Below are 17989 nucleotides of genomic sequence, written 5' to 3'. Positions count from 1 at the left end.
TATTCATTGATTACCATTCTTCTAAGTATTTCAATGTCTGTTAAGAAATGGATTTGTTTGATAGACTCCTCATTTAGTAAATCATGTATAAGAATGTTTATTTTTAGTAATGAATTTTCTGTTTAAGTGGTCAATCGACAGCAACATAAGGACCATAAAAGTTTTGATAGCCTTCATCAAAAATGGGTATAATCAAATTTTCCTTTTCAAAATACATTTTATATTGGTTCTGAATGTCTGTGGGAAAGGTCAACTGTTCCACATAATTCCACTCTTCTTACCCCCTTGTTTAACATGACATTTCTGGGTCAGTTTGAGGTCTATTCTGGTTCTTCACTTCATACAACTACAGCTACCTGAGGGAAGAGACTTAGTTTATGTTTGCTGGCCTTCCTGTGCCATGATCCTATAGCCATTGCCTTTTACAAGATAGAAAAAAAGCTTTGAGGGCTGTTTACGTACCTGCATAGATGTGTGAGTATGGATGGATGATTGAAAAGATTTGCATGATACAATGCAGAATAGTATCAATCCCAAAACCAGTTTTGTATGCTACTTCCCCATCACCCATCCTAGCTTATTTTTTACTGTGGAATACCAGCACAATGAATGAGAACCTTGTTTTATGCTCACAGGTTATAATGTTATGCAGAAGGTTTGCTGCTCTTTGAGATTCCCAGTTTGAAGGGCAGAAGACAGAATTCAAAGTGCCAGAAAAAAGGATGGGTGATGCTGGAATTCTCTTCAGAATTCAGGTCGGAGGGGAATACCATTAATCCTCTGCATATTTTTTGTGCATCAGTGGTACAAGTTTTGCTATCACTCCCATAGACAACTGATTTCTTTTTTTTATTTACAATGATTACCTGACAAAACAATGACCAGATGACCATATTGTTGTATGTAGTCCAGTAACCACTATAGAGAGAATGATGGTAAGAAACAAGAGTTTTAACACTATTAATGAGCACACACACTGATTTTTAACCTGAAAGTTTTCATCCATAATTAGTAATATTGTCCTTCATAATCTTCTCTCTTCTACTTTCCTTAAGTAATCACCTCATTATATAATAGTCTGCTGAACATGAAACATTATGTGGTCAGATAATTATTGTAAAGGAAAAAGAATAAGCTGCCATCAAGATATAAATTAAATAACCCATCCCTACATTCAAATTGGAGTTATTTTAGTCTCTTTCAAAAAAAACCTGGAAGAAATATTTTTCAGTGAAGGGAAAAATAATAAAGACTGACCACTCACTCTGACTTGCCCAGCATTTGTAGAACTCGTATGACACAAGGTTATACATAGCATGAAAAAAATTGGAGAAAGCAGCCATTCTGAAAAGGTCAAAAAGAAAGCCAGATAAAAAAATGGACTGCAAATTTGCCTTTTTAAAAAATTCTACAAGACCCTCCACATGGCCAATTAATTGTGATAGCAACTACATTTGAAATTCTGAATGCCTTTATCAGTCTAAAAGGATTTGTCTATCTCAGGTTTATTGTACATATGAATATGAAAACATGAACCTGACATTTTCCAATCACTGATTAAAATAAGAGAAAACACTTCTTTCCTTAAGGGATGAGGATAACCGTCCAGATATATTGGGAATGCAACTCCTACAATTGCAACACAATATGGATTTTAGTTTCCAATACAGCAGGACGGTGCAAGGTTGAAGAAGACTCAGACATGTTTCATATTATTTAGCTTTCAACCACTATATAACTTCATATTTCAAGAAGACTATGAAAATGAACTTTGGATATAAAAAACGAATCTCATGTGGGAGTCATTTGACCAATTAATTGGTTAGATGTCTCACTTAATAGCTAAACTTAATAGGCAAATTAGCATCCTTGCATCTGAGTGTTCAAATCTAATTCTTTCCTTTCTGACTTGCCAGGTCAGAATGAGAATGCATGTTCTCATATCTCCATATTCTGGAAAAACTTTTGACCACAAATTCACACTGTGCTGTGCACCAGTCACATCACAATGCAAGAAATTATTGTTTCTAGCAGTGCATTCCATATGTCTAGAATCATGTTTCCTGGAGTGGGTTGAGATATCTTAGATTTCATGTCCAAAAATGCATTTCTAACCATAATTATGAAGAAAAGACTAACTGTATTAACACAGATGGTATACCATATGATGTCTAGTGATCTAAGAATTGTGGGTGTTAGTCTTGTTCTCTTTTGGAAACGCAGCTTCAATCTCCAACCTCCTCCCCTTTTTTTCATCCTTAATCACTAATAAGTGAGAGCTTAGAAAATGTGCAGGAAGCAATGCCATGTACTTTTAAAGAAAATGATTAATACAAACTTACTCAATTAATATTACATTGCAAAACACATAGAAGCTATATGAAGTTGGAAGAATTGTGGGTAAATAGTAAAGGGTGTTTTGTCAGCAAGCCTGGATTTAGGAACGCTGCTCATTTGGAGTTCCAAATGGGAAAATTTTGATTCTGATAACATACCATGACTTTGGTGTATCTCAGGATGACTTTGACAGGCCAGTATAGAACATAGAATAACAGAGTTGGAAGAGACCTTGGAGGTCATCTAATCCAAGCAGGAGAGTCTATACCATTTCAGACAAGTGGCTTTCTGGTCTCTTTTTGAAAGCCTCCAGTGATGGGGCGCCCACAACCTCTGAAGACAAGGTATTCCACTAGTTGATTGTTCTCACCATTAGGAAATTTCTTCTGAATTCTGTATTGCTTCTGTCCTTGATTAGCTTTCATCCATTGGTTCTTGTCTTGCCTTCTGATGCTTAGGCAAATAGCTTGCTCCCTCATCTTTGTGACAGCCCCTCAAATACTAGAACACTGCTATCATACTGTACATACCTTAGTTCTTCTTTTTACTAGTCTAGACATACCCAATTTCTCCAATCGTTCTTCATATGTCTGAGTCTCCATCATCCTAATCATCTTTGTTGCTCTTTTCTGCACTCTTTCCAGAGTCTCAACATCTTTTTTATATTGTGGTGACCAAAACTGGATGCAGTATTCTAAGTGTGGTCATACTAAGGCTTTATAAAGTGGTACTAATACTTCATGTGGTCTTGATTCTATCTCTCTATTAATGCAGCCTAGGACTACATTGGCTTTTTTGGCTGCTGCTGCACACTGTTGGCTCATATTTAAGTGATTGTCCACTTGGACTCCAAGATTCCTCTCACAATTTGACTTAGGATTTCATTATCAAAGAAGAGAACCAGTTAGACTCTAGAAAGAGAACAGAGAACAGCAACAAAGATGATTAGGGGACTGGAGGCTAAAACATATAAAGAACGGTTGCTGGAATTGGCTATGTCTGGTTGAATGAAGAGAAGGACTAGGGGTGACATGATAGCTGTGTTCCAATATCTCAGGGGCTGCCACAAAGAAGAGGGAGTCAAGCTATTCTCCAAACCACCTGAAGGCAGGAAAAGAAGCAATGGATGGAAACTAACCAAAGAGAGAAGCAACCTAGAACTAAGGAGAAATTTCCTGACAGTTAGAACAATTAACCAGTGGAACAACCTGCCTCCAGAAGTGGTGAATGCTCCCACACTAGAAGTTTTTAAGAAGAAATTGGACAGCCATTTGTCTGAAATGGTATAAGGTTTCCTGCCTGAGGAGGGGATTGGACTAGATGACTTCCAAGGACCCTTCCAACAAGTGAATGCTAGTGTAAATTAAAATTGTGATTCAGCCAAACACTGTTTAATCTTTTTTTTAACAGACTATATCTGCTTAGATAAAATGTTTTAAGAAGCTGATGGTTATTGGAAAATATGTGCTGAAATCCAATTCTGGATGTTAAATAATACTATAAAGACATCTGCAATAAAGGAAGGAATAATATATTTTGAGTTTTCATCTTCATGTCCTAAAGCTGTTTGTAGGTATTTATAACAAATTGGACAATTTTGAGAAAATTGACACCAGCATCTGTTTTCAAATGAAGTGTGCTGGAGGTCTCCATGCAATAAAGGAAGCTAGCTGAGAGCCAATTGTTTCTCACTGCTGAACTATCATGTTTGCCTTCTAATGAAAACAAGAATAATATTTAAAGTTATATATGTATTTAAAAAATCAAAATCACCTATCCTGAAAAGAAGTTTATTTAAAATGGTCCACAATTTCCATATTATTTGAGAAAAATACTTTTTAGGTCTATTAGTGATATTTCACTAAACCTTTTAATCTGTATGAAGGGGGAAACAGGTTCAATGTATTAAGTCTATAGGCCAGTTCCTCTTCTAAAATTCTGCACTGCATAAATCCAAATGAAAACCCATGACTCTAAGGCATTCATTTCAAGCCATGGAAGAATTTTCTTAGGGCTATGAGTACATATGAATATCACTGAAAAGAGAAAGCAGAGAGCTTATGTTTTTTATGCATTCATGCAGTTACAGTTTAGAACTAATAGGCTGAAGTCCTGGATATTACAGGTCAGGCACCCTGGCACTCACATAGTGCTTTCCATGGACCTACAAGTCTTTTTTGCATACAATAATTCCCATTTGTCTTCTCAGCAGCATCTAGGTAGGGTGGGTGATGCTATTAAAAAAAGTCAAGATGGTGTCAGCCCTGCCCTTTTGCTATATGCATCCTAAATGTAGCACATTTTTTTTACCTCCTTTGTCTTTTCCCTTATTCCCTTACCTCTTCTGTCTCTTTCCTTATTGGATCCTTCCTTCCTTCCTTCCTTCCTTCCTTCCTTCTTTCCTTCCTTCCTTCCTTCCTTCCTTCCTTCCTTCCTTCCTTCCTTCCTTCCTTCCTTCCTTCCTTCCTTCTCATCTCCCCCCCTCCACTACTCTATACAGTCTGCAGGCAAGAGCACCACATAACACATATTGGCAGCAGTAACCACAGCTGGCTATTGTCCACATCTTGTATTCAACAAAAGACAAACTAGAAAAAAAGCCAGTCTGCAAAATAGGTTGATTTCAAGAGAATCACAGCAGAAGAAGGGTTTCAACAAGGACCACAACAACATAACTGCTATGCCACTAGCAGTGGAGATAAACAAATACCACAAAATGTTCAATTGTAAAGAGAAACACCCCTTTGTATAACTTGCCCCACTGGACTGCCACCATAAAATTTGAACAGGGATTCAAACGAATTAATGTTATTAAGATTAATGAATCAGAACAAGATAATATTTAAATGCAAATTTTGTTTAGTTAATTTCTCAATATTTGTGTAAATTTAGTTATATCTTTTCTTCTGCTGTAATTAAATTCTGGCATTTTCATTATTGTATTTAACTTCTAATCAACAAATGTTCCTGGGATTCAGGAGACTCTCAGGAACAATTCAAGTAACTGAATTTGGAAAGAAAATCATGCAAACCTTATTGGGCATTCAGTAAAAACCCTGAACTGGTATTAAAAGGTATAAATGCTAGAACACAAATGAGGTTTCCTGTTAGACATATTCTTAAGACAGAATTTCATTTCATTTAGTAATGTTTGATTCTCAATAGTTGTTTAAGACTTAAGAAATTTAATAAATAAAATAAATAAATAAAATAAGACTTCATTGTTCCTGTTAACATGTTCAATGTATTCAGTATAATATAGGAAAAAGGAAACATGAATTAGTTTTTAAACCAGTGAAATAAATATGTTTAAATCAGCTGAATTTAGAAATAATAAATATGCTCCTCATCAAAAATTGTACAAGGAATTAATGTTCTGCACAAAATTTTTAAATATATTTTTAAGAATGATTTTAAATGCAATAACTAAGTACTTAATGTGGGCAGTGCAGTGGCCTAGAGGTGGAGCTCTAGCTTTAAAATCAGGAGGCTCTGAGCTCAGTCCTAGATACCAGCAGATATTTCTCAGTGAGTAATTGTCTGCTATGAACTCCACGTAGGTATCGGGAAGGGCATCCAGCCAGTAAATGCTCAACTCCATTAAGTCGCCCTGACTCCACCCTGATGCAAGGGATTACAGGGTTGTTAAAAGAAAAAAAAACCTAAAGACTGAATGTATGCACAGGGTAGGGCAATGGCCTAGCGGTTAAGATGCTTAGCTTGTCAGTTGGAAAGCTGGCAGCCCAGGTTTGAGACCCAAGTGCCACATCACAGGGTGAGCTCCTAATATTTGCCCTATCTGCTGCCCTTCTAGCAATTCAAAAGCATACAAATATAAGTAGATAAACAGATTCTGCTTCAGCAGGAAGGTTACTGCATCCCTTATTTTCATGCTGGCCACAAGATGATAGACATGTCTCTCAGATAATGCAGGCTCCCTCAGCTGAGAACTGGAGATGAGCATCACACCCTTGAGTTGGTTAGGACTGGACAGAGGAAACCTTTCAATCTATACACAATTGGATAAGTTACCCTGGGACATTTTTTTTTAAAAAGAGCAGTAGTTTAGAATTGACTAAACTAGAATTGACTACCTATTATTTCTCTCATTTCTGCATGCACGCACACACACACAAAGTAGACAGCATGTGACAAAAGCTTAGCCAGTAGAAAGGGTGAAGATTAATTGCATTTACACATTGCAATAGAAATTGACACTAATGTACATGTGTAAATAGTGCATGTCATAGAATGTCCTTTGAATTCCTTTTTTGCAAACATTTAATCATCTGGAAGATTTCATGCCCATTTGCTAATTGCTATATTTATAGTTTCTGAAATTTCTATCTTTGCATTCAGAACACCTGAGACCAAAATCTGCAGACATTTACTAACACATTTTCTAAACATCTTGCTATAGGGCTTAAATTATCATTATATTTCAGAAAGTATCCAAAATTCATTAGAGAGTCTAGAGTTCACAATATTTGGGGAAATAATTCTGGGAAACAATTGTAGAAAGAAAAGTCTTTTGTTAACACCAATTACCCTTATGTTATTGCTTTGCTGGCAATGGCAAGAACTCAATATCTCCAAGGTTAAATTGCACACTGGATACTAATATAGCATTCTGAACAGCAGCCTAAGCTAATGGCATGCGTTCCTTTCCTGAGAAGTTTATAGTCTAAGTGCAGTGCAGTTGCGGGGAAGAGAGATGGGAGGCAAAAGCAAATGCAGTTGCCAACATTCACATTTCATTTTTAGTAGCAAAAAGTTTTAAGAGCCACCTTTAAGGAAGAGAGAAAACAGATCTGATATTATTATAACAAGATGGCCATGTTTCAATGGCTATGCTGCTCTCAGATCACTGATCAATTGTTGGTTGATCAACTGATTATTGGTTTGTTAATTTGGGCTGGGAAAATAGAGTTTGAAGAAATTTTATAAATGAAATATTTTTTTATCAGTGCAATCAGAGCAAACCATATCCATTTCCACTATCCTCTTTTATATTTTCAAATCACTACCATATAAAAAAGGTAAGAATTCACAGTCTTCCTTATTTATATATAACTTAGTGTTGCTGGCCTATGTGATATCAAAAAGTTATTGCCACTTAGGATTTTGAGCAAATGATACTTAAACTGAAAATTCTAAGGTGAAAGAAATATATTTTTCCTATTAATTGATATAAGTTATACAAACTACCTTTCAGATCTGCCAGTAAATGTATCCCCCTCTTATTTTCAAGTTTGAAGTCCTATGTTGATTCATTTATAGTGCTGCTAATGAAAATATGTTGTTGAAAAGCATCGTGAACTCTCTCCCACTTAGCTAAACTTCTCTTTGTAACTACCCATTCGAATATCTTTTTTCTGTATCTTGGATTTATAAATGCATATTCTTTGGCACGAAGGCTTCAAACACAGGAAAATCAACAAATCAGTATGTAAGGGGTCTAAAATTGCCCTCTCCCTATCATGAGGTTTCCACTTATTATTACTTAAAGTGAATGGGTAAACTCATCCAACACATTTTCCTAAAGCTCTGAATCTATATCTTCTCATACCTCCATCAGTCCTATTTAATATAGAGTTATGTGTGAGATGGCAATCCTAAACATGCTGCTAAGACAGTAGAAAACATTACAAGACAGAAGGATGAAAAATAGCACCCTTTTCATTCAACACTCTCCAGCATTCTTTCTGACCTTTTGGGGGGTGGGGGGGTGGGAGGGCACTATGCTAGCAATACTGGACATATGTGTGACCCAAATAAATTCACTTAAACCTAAAGGGAAAGCATGATTGATTAGTTAAGAGAAAAAACATTCCACTTGAAAAGTTCGTTGAGACAAGAAATTCTCAGCTGTGTGAGCCAACATATGCTTTAAATATTTACAAGAGATTACCACTATAAATTAACACTGAAAGCTGATGTTCCTAATTCTGATATAGTCCCGACCCAATCTGAGAAACAGATCATTTGCCTGCTTGTTTATACAAGTGACATTCCAGACAGCAATAGCAGTTCCAACTTTGTATCTGGAAAGGAATCAAATTGTCCTGCTCATGAATCAACATACCCCAGCAGGTGGCAATAGAGACACTTCTGCTTTCCCAAATTTTGAACTTCTGTTGTATTGACTTAGGTGTGTGCTATTCTTTCTAGTGCTTTATAGCTTATTGTAAAAAAAAAATGTCCAGGCTTTTGTTCAATAAAATAAGGAGACTGGGTGTGATTCTTAAAATTCTTTCTATTATTTGATATATATTGTCAAATAAATTGGAAAATTAAATCATGAAGATGAAACTGAAAAAAAGCAAGGATGTATTGATTAATGAACAATTTCTGTGTTAATAAATTTATCCAGCTTATTATAAAAATAAATTTGTGAAATACTAGCAGCATATACCCAGAAGATGAAATTCAAAAATCTTAGTAATCTAAAAAAATGATTTTTATTATTATTATTGCTGGCAGTCTACAGGAGTAGAATTCCTCTCTCCCAACACTTTTGGAATATATTCTTTTTTATTTTATTTTTTTATTTATTCAAGTAATTTAATAGCATAGAAATAATGAGATTAATATATGAAGTTATCTTGTCTTAGCTCTTTTTCGTTATGCTACTAGAACTGTTATTATCCAAGACAACCACAATAAAAAGAGACAATATGCCGCCAGAAGTTGTGAATGCTCCAACACTGGAAGGTTTTAAAAAGAGACTGGACAACCATCTGTCTGAAATGGCATAGGGTTTCCTGCCTGAGCAGGGGGTTGGACTGGAAGACCTCAAAAATCCCTTCCAACTCTATTATTGTTATTGTTAAAAAGCAGTAATTGTAAATAAGTAGTTATTTCCTTTGTGTTCTTTTTTCTGTCTTTTCCTTGACCATCATATCTCCTCAATTTTCTACTATCAGTGGTCCTAGAAGGAAGATATAGTAACATAACATTTTGAAATGAAAATGACCATATATATTTCCAAGAAACTGGACCTTTACCCATGTACTTCTGGGTTTCCTTTTCTATAAGATTCCATTGTCTGGGCCTATTACTTATTTTATATCTAATGTACTTGATAGAAAAGAGAATTACTCTTACATCAAGCCATTAAGCAGTTTCTGGGATCACTAGGAAATAGGCAAAATTTCCTAGTGATCCAAATCTGTTAAATCTGTTCCTTTTTGGCCTGGAAGTAATTGTTAGCAGATAATAGAAGAATGGTCAGTCAAAACAAGCATGTAGAGTTCATATGGGTATTAATCGAGTTGTGAGAAGAAAAATGGGAGGACAAAAGAAGTCACAGACCATAGCGATGGGATTAAAGAGTGGAACCATATTCTAACAAAGAGTTTCATATAAACATATTCTTATTTAGCTACAATTTCTATTTCTATTAGAAAGTAAGTCCTATTCAGATAGTGGGATGAGCCAGGGGCAACTCTGTTATAAATGTATAATTATAAACCAGCACAGTTGCATAAAGACTCTCTGATAAATTGAAAGACAAATGAAAAGAGGGACACATAACTAAGGCAAAATGCCAGCACATAGCTTGAATGTGCAAAGATGACATTTGGAAAGCTAAGACTCAGAATGAACTGATATCAAAAATAATAAAAAGAATCTTCTTTCAACATGTTAAGAAAAGAAAAAAGTCAAGGAAATAATCAGTCCACTGATGGGAAAAGATGGCAGGGATGTGACAGACAGCAGGGAGAAAGCAGAACTGCTTAATTCATTCTTTGTACCTGTCTTTACACAAAAGGGGAAAACAGTCCAACCTATCACAATCAGTACTGTAAAAGACAGATTACAAATACAAGTCAAAATAGGCAAGAAAATGGTAAGACAACATCTAACCACTCTAGACAAGTTCAAATTCCAGGACTAGCTGAAAACATCCCAGAGTTCTGAAGGAGCTGGCAGACATGACCTCAGAACCATTGAACTGTATCTTTCAAAGATCCTGGATACTGGGGAAATACCAGAGAATTGGAAGAGAGCTGATGTGGCCCCCGTCTTCCAAAAAATGTATCCAGGAAACTACAGACCAATCAACCTGACATCAATACCCGGGAAGATCCTGGAAAAGATAATCAAGTAATGGATCTGCAAACACCTAGAAACAAGCAAAGCTAACAATAGAAGCCAACATGAGTTTGTCAAAAACAGATCATACCAGAGAAAGCTTATCACATTCTTTGACAAAGTGACTAAATTACAGACCAGCAAAACACTGTTGACATAGTATGTTTTGACTTCAGTAAGGCATTTGAAAAAGTAGACCACAACATATTTCTTGGTAAAATATACAAATTTGGGATCAACAGCATCATCACTAGATGGACTAATAACAGGTTGACCAGACACATATTCTCAATGAAATTACCTCTATACTGAGGGAAGAATGCAGTGGGGTACTCCAAGGTTCTGTCTTAGGACCAATACTCTTCAACATCTTCATAAACAGTTTAAATGAGGGGATGGAAGGGGAACTCATCAACTTTGCAGATAACATGAAGCTGGGGTAATAGTCAGCAATTTAGCAGATAGGCTCAAGATCCAGAGGGAAATTGATAAACATGAACATTGGCCACTATCCAACAAAATGCAATTCAGTGGTGAGAAAAGTAATGATTTACACTTAGGCAAAAAAAACCAAATGTACAGGTATGGAATAGGCACCTGGTTCAACAGCAGAAACTATGAAAGGGATCAAGGAGTCTAGTGAACAACCACTTAAGTATAAGCCAGACTGTCTGCAGCTGACATAAAGCCAATGCAGTCCTAGGCTGCATCAACAGAGGGAAAGTATCAAGGGCACATCACTACTGCTTTATACTGTATCCAGTTTTTGTCACCACAATATAAAAAAAGATGTTTAGACTCTAGGAAAAAGTGTAAAGAAGAACAACATAGATGATCATGGGGCTAGAGGCTAAAATATATGATGAATGGTTGCAGGAACTGGGAATGTCTGCTCTAAGAGAAAGACTAGGTGTAACATGATAGCAGTCACAGAGAAAAAGGGATTAATTTATTCTCCAAAGCACTGGAGGACAGGAGAAGAAGCAGTGGATGAAAACTTACCAAGGAGAAAACCAACCCATAACTAAGAAGAAATTTCCTGATAGTGAGAACAATTAACCAGTGGAATGGCTTGCTTCCAGAAGCTGTGGTGCTCCATCACTGAAGGTTTTTAAGAAGGGATTGGATAGCCATTTGTATGGAATAGTATATGATCTGTTTAAGTAAGGGTTTGAACTAGAAGACTTCCAAGTTCCCTTCCAATTCTGTTATAAGAAATTATGTATCTTAAAGCCCTTTGCTCCTGAAGAGATTTTTTAAGTGTCATTCTACTAAACAAGATCATATTATACATGGCAGTAATTGGAGAAAATAGTAGGAATCTTATATACAGAAAATATGTTTGGATACTACATATACAGTATAATGTAGTACAAATAAAATATACAAATGAGGCAGACAGATTGCATAATAAACATCTTGTCTAGAAACTATTGTTTACTCAAATTGTTCAATCAAGTAGAACAATCTTCTGACACTAGAACTATAACTCTTGCTTGATCAATGGCTAATTTTGGTTGGGGTTTTTTGTTTTTAAAGAAATTCCAATAGAAGTGAATGAAACATAGATACTGTCTATATTTATTAAGAAATATCTCCTATACATCAGAAAGGTACAAGGTAGGGAATTTTAGCAGCTACCTAATGTGCTATAGAATTGCTAACAGCTCAAAAACCAAAAGAAGAAAAATTATCATGGTAGATGTAAATGTGTTTTTGAAGCTACTGGACATTAAGTAACCAGAGAATCCCTTTGGATGAAACTAAGAAACAGAAGAGGTATACTATTTTAAAATCTGACAGAAAGTAATAAAAATACTTGCACTTCTAAAACACCTTTAGTTGCCTGAAGATCTTTGCAACCACTTATTTATTAAGACTTTTAGTCCCAATAAGCCACATCCTATTAATTCAAGTAGATAAAGATAAGACTCATGTGGCAGGAGTGTTTCTTGAAAAATTCATGTTGGCTTCAAGAGCTGAGCTGAAATCAATTACCTGTACAAGAGGAAACTGTACTAAAAAAAAAAATCCCACAAGTCTTCCTTCCTTCCTTCCCTCCTTCCATAGTAGGCTTAGAAGGGATCTTGAATATTTTCTAGCCTACCCACTGTCCAACCCAGAAGTCCTCATATCACCTTGGACAAATGGATTGCCAATCTTTTCTTCAAAACTTCAAACAATGGAGCATCCACAGGCAAGCTGTTCCGCTGCTTAAACATTTTCAATGTCAAGAAATTCCTTATTAGTCCTAGGTTGGATGTCCCTCTGACGAGCTTCCACCCATTGCTTTTTGCCTTACCCTCAGGTGCTATGGGGAATTAAATCAATGTCTTCTTCCCTATAGTAATCCTTCCAGTATTAGAATAGTCCTAATGAGGAGTGGGCAAAAATAAATGAGAATATCATGATTTTGTAGTGTAGCTGAACATGCAAAACTCACTGAACCTTTCAGTTCCTGCTATCAAATTGTTTTTATTGCTATTTATTTTATATATCTTTTTGATTATCATATTCAATGTTCCAAATCTTGTGGATTTTTGTTGCATTAGTCTGCATACTGTTGGACAGATGGGAGAGATATTTATTTGCCTAAAAATGAATAAAACAGAATGATTGACATAAGGAGTTTATGGAGACAATTTTTCTGCCGTTTATAATGTTTAGTTTCTCGGGATTTGTACCATGGTATCTATAAGTGGAACATGGGTAGAGAAAGAACATTGATCAATTAAAAAATAATCAACTTTCCTTTTTTATCCCCACACAAGAGCTGCTGCATTATATCTTATTTTTATTCTGATGTTGCATATGTGAATTTTCTCTCCTCCATGTAGCATCTTTCCAGAACAGGAAAAACAATTAATAGTTACACTTGTATATGGATCCAAGCCACAAAACCTGGAAGAAGCATATACTTCCACATTGTCCAAGTCAGCCTTTGGGCTTTGAGAGTTTGTATCTCATTAAAATAACAGTGAGAAAATTGTCCAAGCAAGGAATAGTTAGTTTTTGGCTCCTTTGTATCCTCTGACATTTGGGGCCTTCATCCTAAAAGCTGATTGTGACAGCTGGGATGGCTCAGCACTTCTCACAATCAAGTCCATCATATGAATCCACAAACATAAAATAACCCCCCCCCCCCCAATGCATGCATATCAGCAAGAAACCCCCATACACAGCAGGAATAACATTTACAGTATCCTTCTGACCTCTATTTCACCTCATCGTTGTTTTTTTTCCGCTACATAAACTACTGTGCGTAGCAGATGTGACATATCATAGTTTGATGCAAACCAGTACAACATCAGGCACAGTTCATTTAGACAAATACCTTTGTAAAAGGAGGGGAGAAGCCCACAAATGTGCAGAATTGCTTGCCATAAAGGAAGTCCAAATTTCTTGTGTTTCCTGTGGACACCTGATGAGACAACTATATGATAGCAATATGCTTTCAATTAGATTTGGGCACTATTACTTTTCCTTCCTTCCCTTTGTTAAGCATGTTTTTTCTTGTAGACAATACACAATGACGTTACTATTCCATAGGATTTTCTAACTCCAAAGTAAGATTTTAAAGTTACACAATTGCTTTTTTAACACCTCTATTAAGGTACTAGAATTGTTATAGGTAGAGGTGTCTAGAGATTGTAGTTCCAGTGTTTGCTGTACTGCTCTGTCTACATCTTTCAGCAATGACCTGTGGAAGAACATTAAGAAAAGTAGTTTAGTTGGAACTAGTGGGTCATATGTTTCCCCTCTGCTTTACAAGGTATAAACTTTGGCATTGGTAGACATTCCATTGCTTTTTTGATAGAACTGTAACAGAGCTATTGAGCAGTGCAATCAGCTTGATAGTACTTAAACTTCTTCCCATGTCCTTTGAATGATTGAAATTGCCCAGATCTACTGCAGGAGTTAGAATGGATAAATAAAAATATAAATTCACCTTTGAGAGCTAATGCAGCCACAGCCAGTCCAGGTGCCGCCATCTTGTTTTGAGAGCTGTATGCAATGAAATTTCATTTTAATGTATGCCAATTAGTGACAATTGGCACTAAAGTGACAATAAAGTTATTCTATTCTAAAAATATAAATATTTCAAGAATAAGGAGCAGGCATGGATGTCAAGTATGATGGCTTTAAAGGGCTGTTGCACAGAGGATGAGAGAACTTTTTCTTTACTTCCACCATATGTGCAAAGTGCTTTCACAGCAGAAATGTTTTCAGTCACAGATAGCTTAATGAAAGTACTCATCACCTATCAGTTAATACGATAAGAAAATTTCCCTCTGCGTAGCTGGAAAGAACCCAAATCTTTAGCTGCAGATAAATGAGTAAACATTCATTTAAACTAACATAAATTCTACTGAAATGCTTTTGATTTCAACTATTCAAACATTTTGTTCAGTTCTCTTCAATCTCTAAACACTGTATTGAACACAGGAAGAATCAAGTTCTAGTCCCCTTGAACAGGGCTGTAACTGAGTTTTTTCGTTCTTATTTATCTGACAAACTTATTATTACAAAGATTGTTAGTATCTTTGAAATTTTTGTGTCATCAAGACCTGCCCCAGACCTCTGGCCTCATGATAAAACATATTTGGGATTATGTTTTGTGTGTTCTTTCCACCTTGGCACTATTTTAGTTGTTAAGATTGATGAAATCTACTAAAAACCAAAAAAATAAAAATAAACCATAGAAAATCTATTTGCTTTGACTTCTGCTTTCTAAATAACTTTTTAAAATTTCTGGTATACAGAGAAATTGTTATGACTGACCCAGAAGAACAATAGATATGACTCACTTGGGTTTCTAGCTTATATTGCTCTATAGAATAATGTAGTTGTACTTATGTTATTAGAAGAAAAGGAAATCTCTCTCCAAATGACAAAAGCTTAACGGCAGACCTTTCATTGGCTAAGAGAAATGCTGAGATTATGCCAAGTTGCTTTTCAAACTATTTTAACTTGATAAAGTTGAGTACAAATTGCATCTTTTCATTTCCTTCCCCTCCCATTGTATATTGTTTCACATGAATATAAATTGAGTGAAGTTAAGTGAATTATTCTCAAAAAAATGTCCCCACGACTTAGGTTTGTTTGCTTTACATGCAGGTTTTTCTTTTCTGCTAATCAATTTAGTAAATATGGAGGAGCTTGAATGGATCTGCAAAAACATTGTGTGTACTACATATTTCCATCTCTTCTATTAAAATCAATATTAATATACAATAGAGATTTTCTAGGAAAAAACCCACCTGATTCAGAAAGAATAGAAACTGTTTTTTGTTATTGTTATTACTTTTACTAACTAGAGCAGGGGTATCAAACTCAATTTCATTGAGGGGTGCATCAGCATCGCGGTTGCCCTTAGGGGGCCGGGTGGGTATGGCCTGGGTGGGGGTGGCCTACTGGGTGGGTGTGGCTAGAGTGCATATGGCCTACTGGGTGGGCGTGGCCAGCTCTACATCGTTCGCATCAAGGGTGCGTATGGGGGCCTGGGCAGGAGTGGGACAGATCTGAGGGTCTCTGGCAGAAGGAGGGTCTCTGGGCCAGGGCCAAGGCAGTGGGGGCCATTCCCTCACTGTTTCCAGGATGGCTTCGCGGGCCACATGAAACCACTTAGCTGGCCGGATCTGGCCCCCGGGCCTTGTGTTTGACATGTCTGAACTAGAGCCAGTCTGGACTAGTGGTTAAGGCACCAGGCTAGAAATCAAGAGTCTCTGAGTTCGAGTATGCCTTGGCCATGAAAGCCTGCTGTATGACTTTAGGCAGTTACCCTCTCTCAGCCCAACTAACCTCACAGGGTTGTTGTTGTTGAGGGGAAAACAAGAGGAGGAAGTTGGGATGGACATGTTTGTTATCTTGAATGATTTGTAAAAATAATAAAGGGGGGAGATAAATGCATAAATATTTGCCCTCTTTCTCCTCTGTCTTTCTTTTCCAGATGGATAACTACATTAGACTAGCACAACAACAATAATAACAAAACAAAGGCACTTTAAGCACTAATAGATTTTCTATAGCCTAAGATTCATGAAAGTTCATACAGTCTTTGATAGATTTAAACACTACTATGTCTTTGTGTTCCCTGTTGCTATGTAAGTGCTGTTCTGCATATTTTCCAGACTATCTGTCACCTTCACCTACTTACAAAGTTCAGATTTTTATGTTCATCAACTGATGGTAACAACATTAATGTAATTACTTCTGCACATGAACAGTTATTGACCTCACCTCTGTATGCTTTTCATGAGAAGCAGCTCTAATAATTAATTAATGGAGCTTCCTACGTATCTAACTAAATCAACTGCGCAAGTTTCTTAATCACTACTTTAAACAATGAAGATGTAGAAGTTGGAAGTTGGAGAACCCTGTCACAGGAGAAATTCATTTGCACTTTTTTACTTTACCCCATTGTCTAACCCCCTATCTTACAATGTGCATGTGCTGGTCTTCTCTCCTTATCATTAGATTACTAATGCTGATAAAGAAATTATAATCTTCACATCAAAATATGAGATAAATTATAGGTTGTGCATTGCTCCACATTCAGTTCCAAAAAGTTGTTTTGGAATCCACATGGACCTAAGAAAAATACCTGTCCCTTTCCCCAGAATTACATGGCTGTCTCTGCACATGTAATGTGATTTTGGGAAAAGACATGGGAAGAGTTGTGGTGGCGCAGTGGTTAGAATGCAGTACTGCAGGCTACTTTTGCTGACTGCCAGCTGCCAGCAGTTTGGCAGTTCGATTCTCACCGGCTCAAATTTGACTCAGCCTTCCATCCTTCCGAGGTCAGTAAAATGAGGAACCATATTGTTAGGGGCAATAGACTGACTCTGTAAACTGCTTAGACAGGGCTGTAAAGAGGGCATTGTGAAGCAGTATATAAGTCTAAGTGCTATTTTTAATTTTTAAAAATGTTTTGTTAAAAGACTTTATACAGATAATAAGAAATACACTCAAAGAAAGAAAAAAGTGAAGTAAATGTGAAAAATTTAAAAAAGAGAAGAGAGAAAAAAGATAGAAAACAGAAAATAACAGAAGATACAAACAGAGACATACACAGTACACTGACACCCAAACATATATGTATGTATGTTGATCTCATCTCTACAGTATATGCTTTTCATGAGAAGTAACTGTAATAATTAATTAATGGAACTTGGTACATATCTAACTAAATAAATGCTGCAACTTTCTTAATTACTACTATTAATTTATTACTACTGCTATGATTACTTTTGCCTTTCAGCCCCAATATATATATATATATATATATATATATATATATATATATATATATATATATATATATATATATATATATATATATATTATATATATATATTCGTAGATTATAGATTATATATATATATATATTCGTAGATTATAGATTATATATATATATTCGTAGATTTTCACGGGTACAGGTACAGGTACAGGTATGTAGGTCTTGGCGTATTCGGGTCTTTTCCCATGTAAGATTGATAGTGTCTTGGCGATGTTTCGACAAGGTCCCGCTCGTCATCTTCAGGCTGGTGTCTTC

This window comes from Vipera ursinii (genome assembly GCF_947247035.1).
Source record: "Vipera ursinii genome assembly, chromosome: 2".
NCBI classification, from domain to species: Eukaryota; Metazoa; Chordata; class Lepidosauria; order Squamata; family Viperidae; genus Vipera; species Vipera ursinii.
This window is presented reverse-complemented; position numbering follows the sequence as displayed.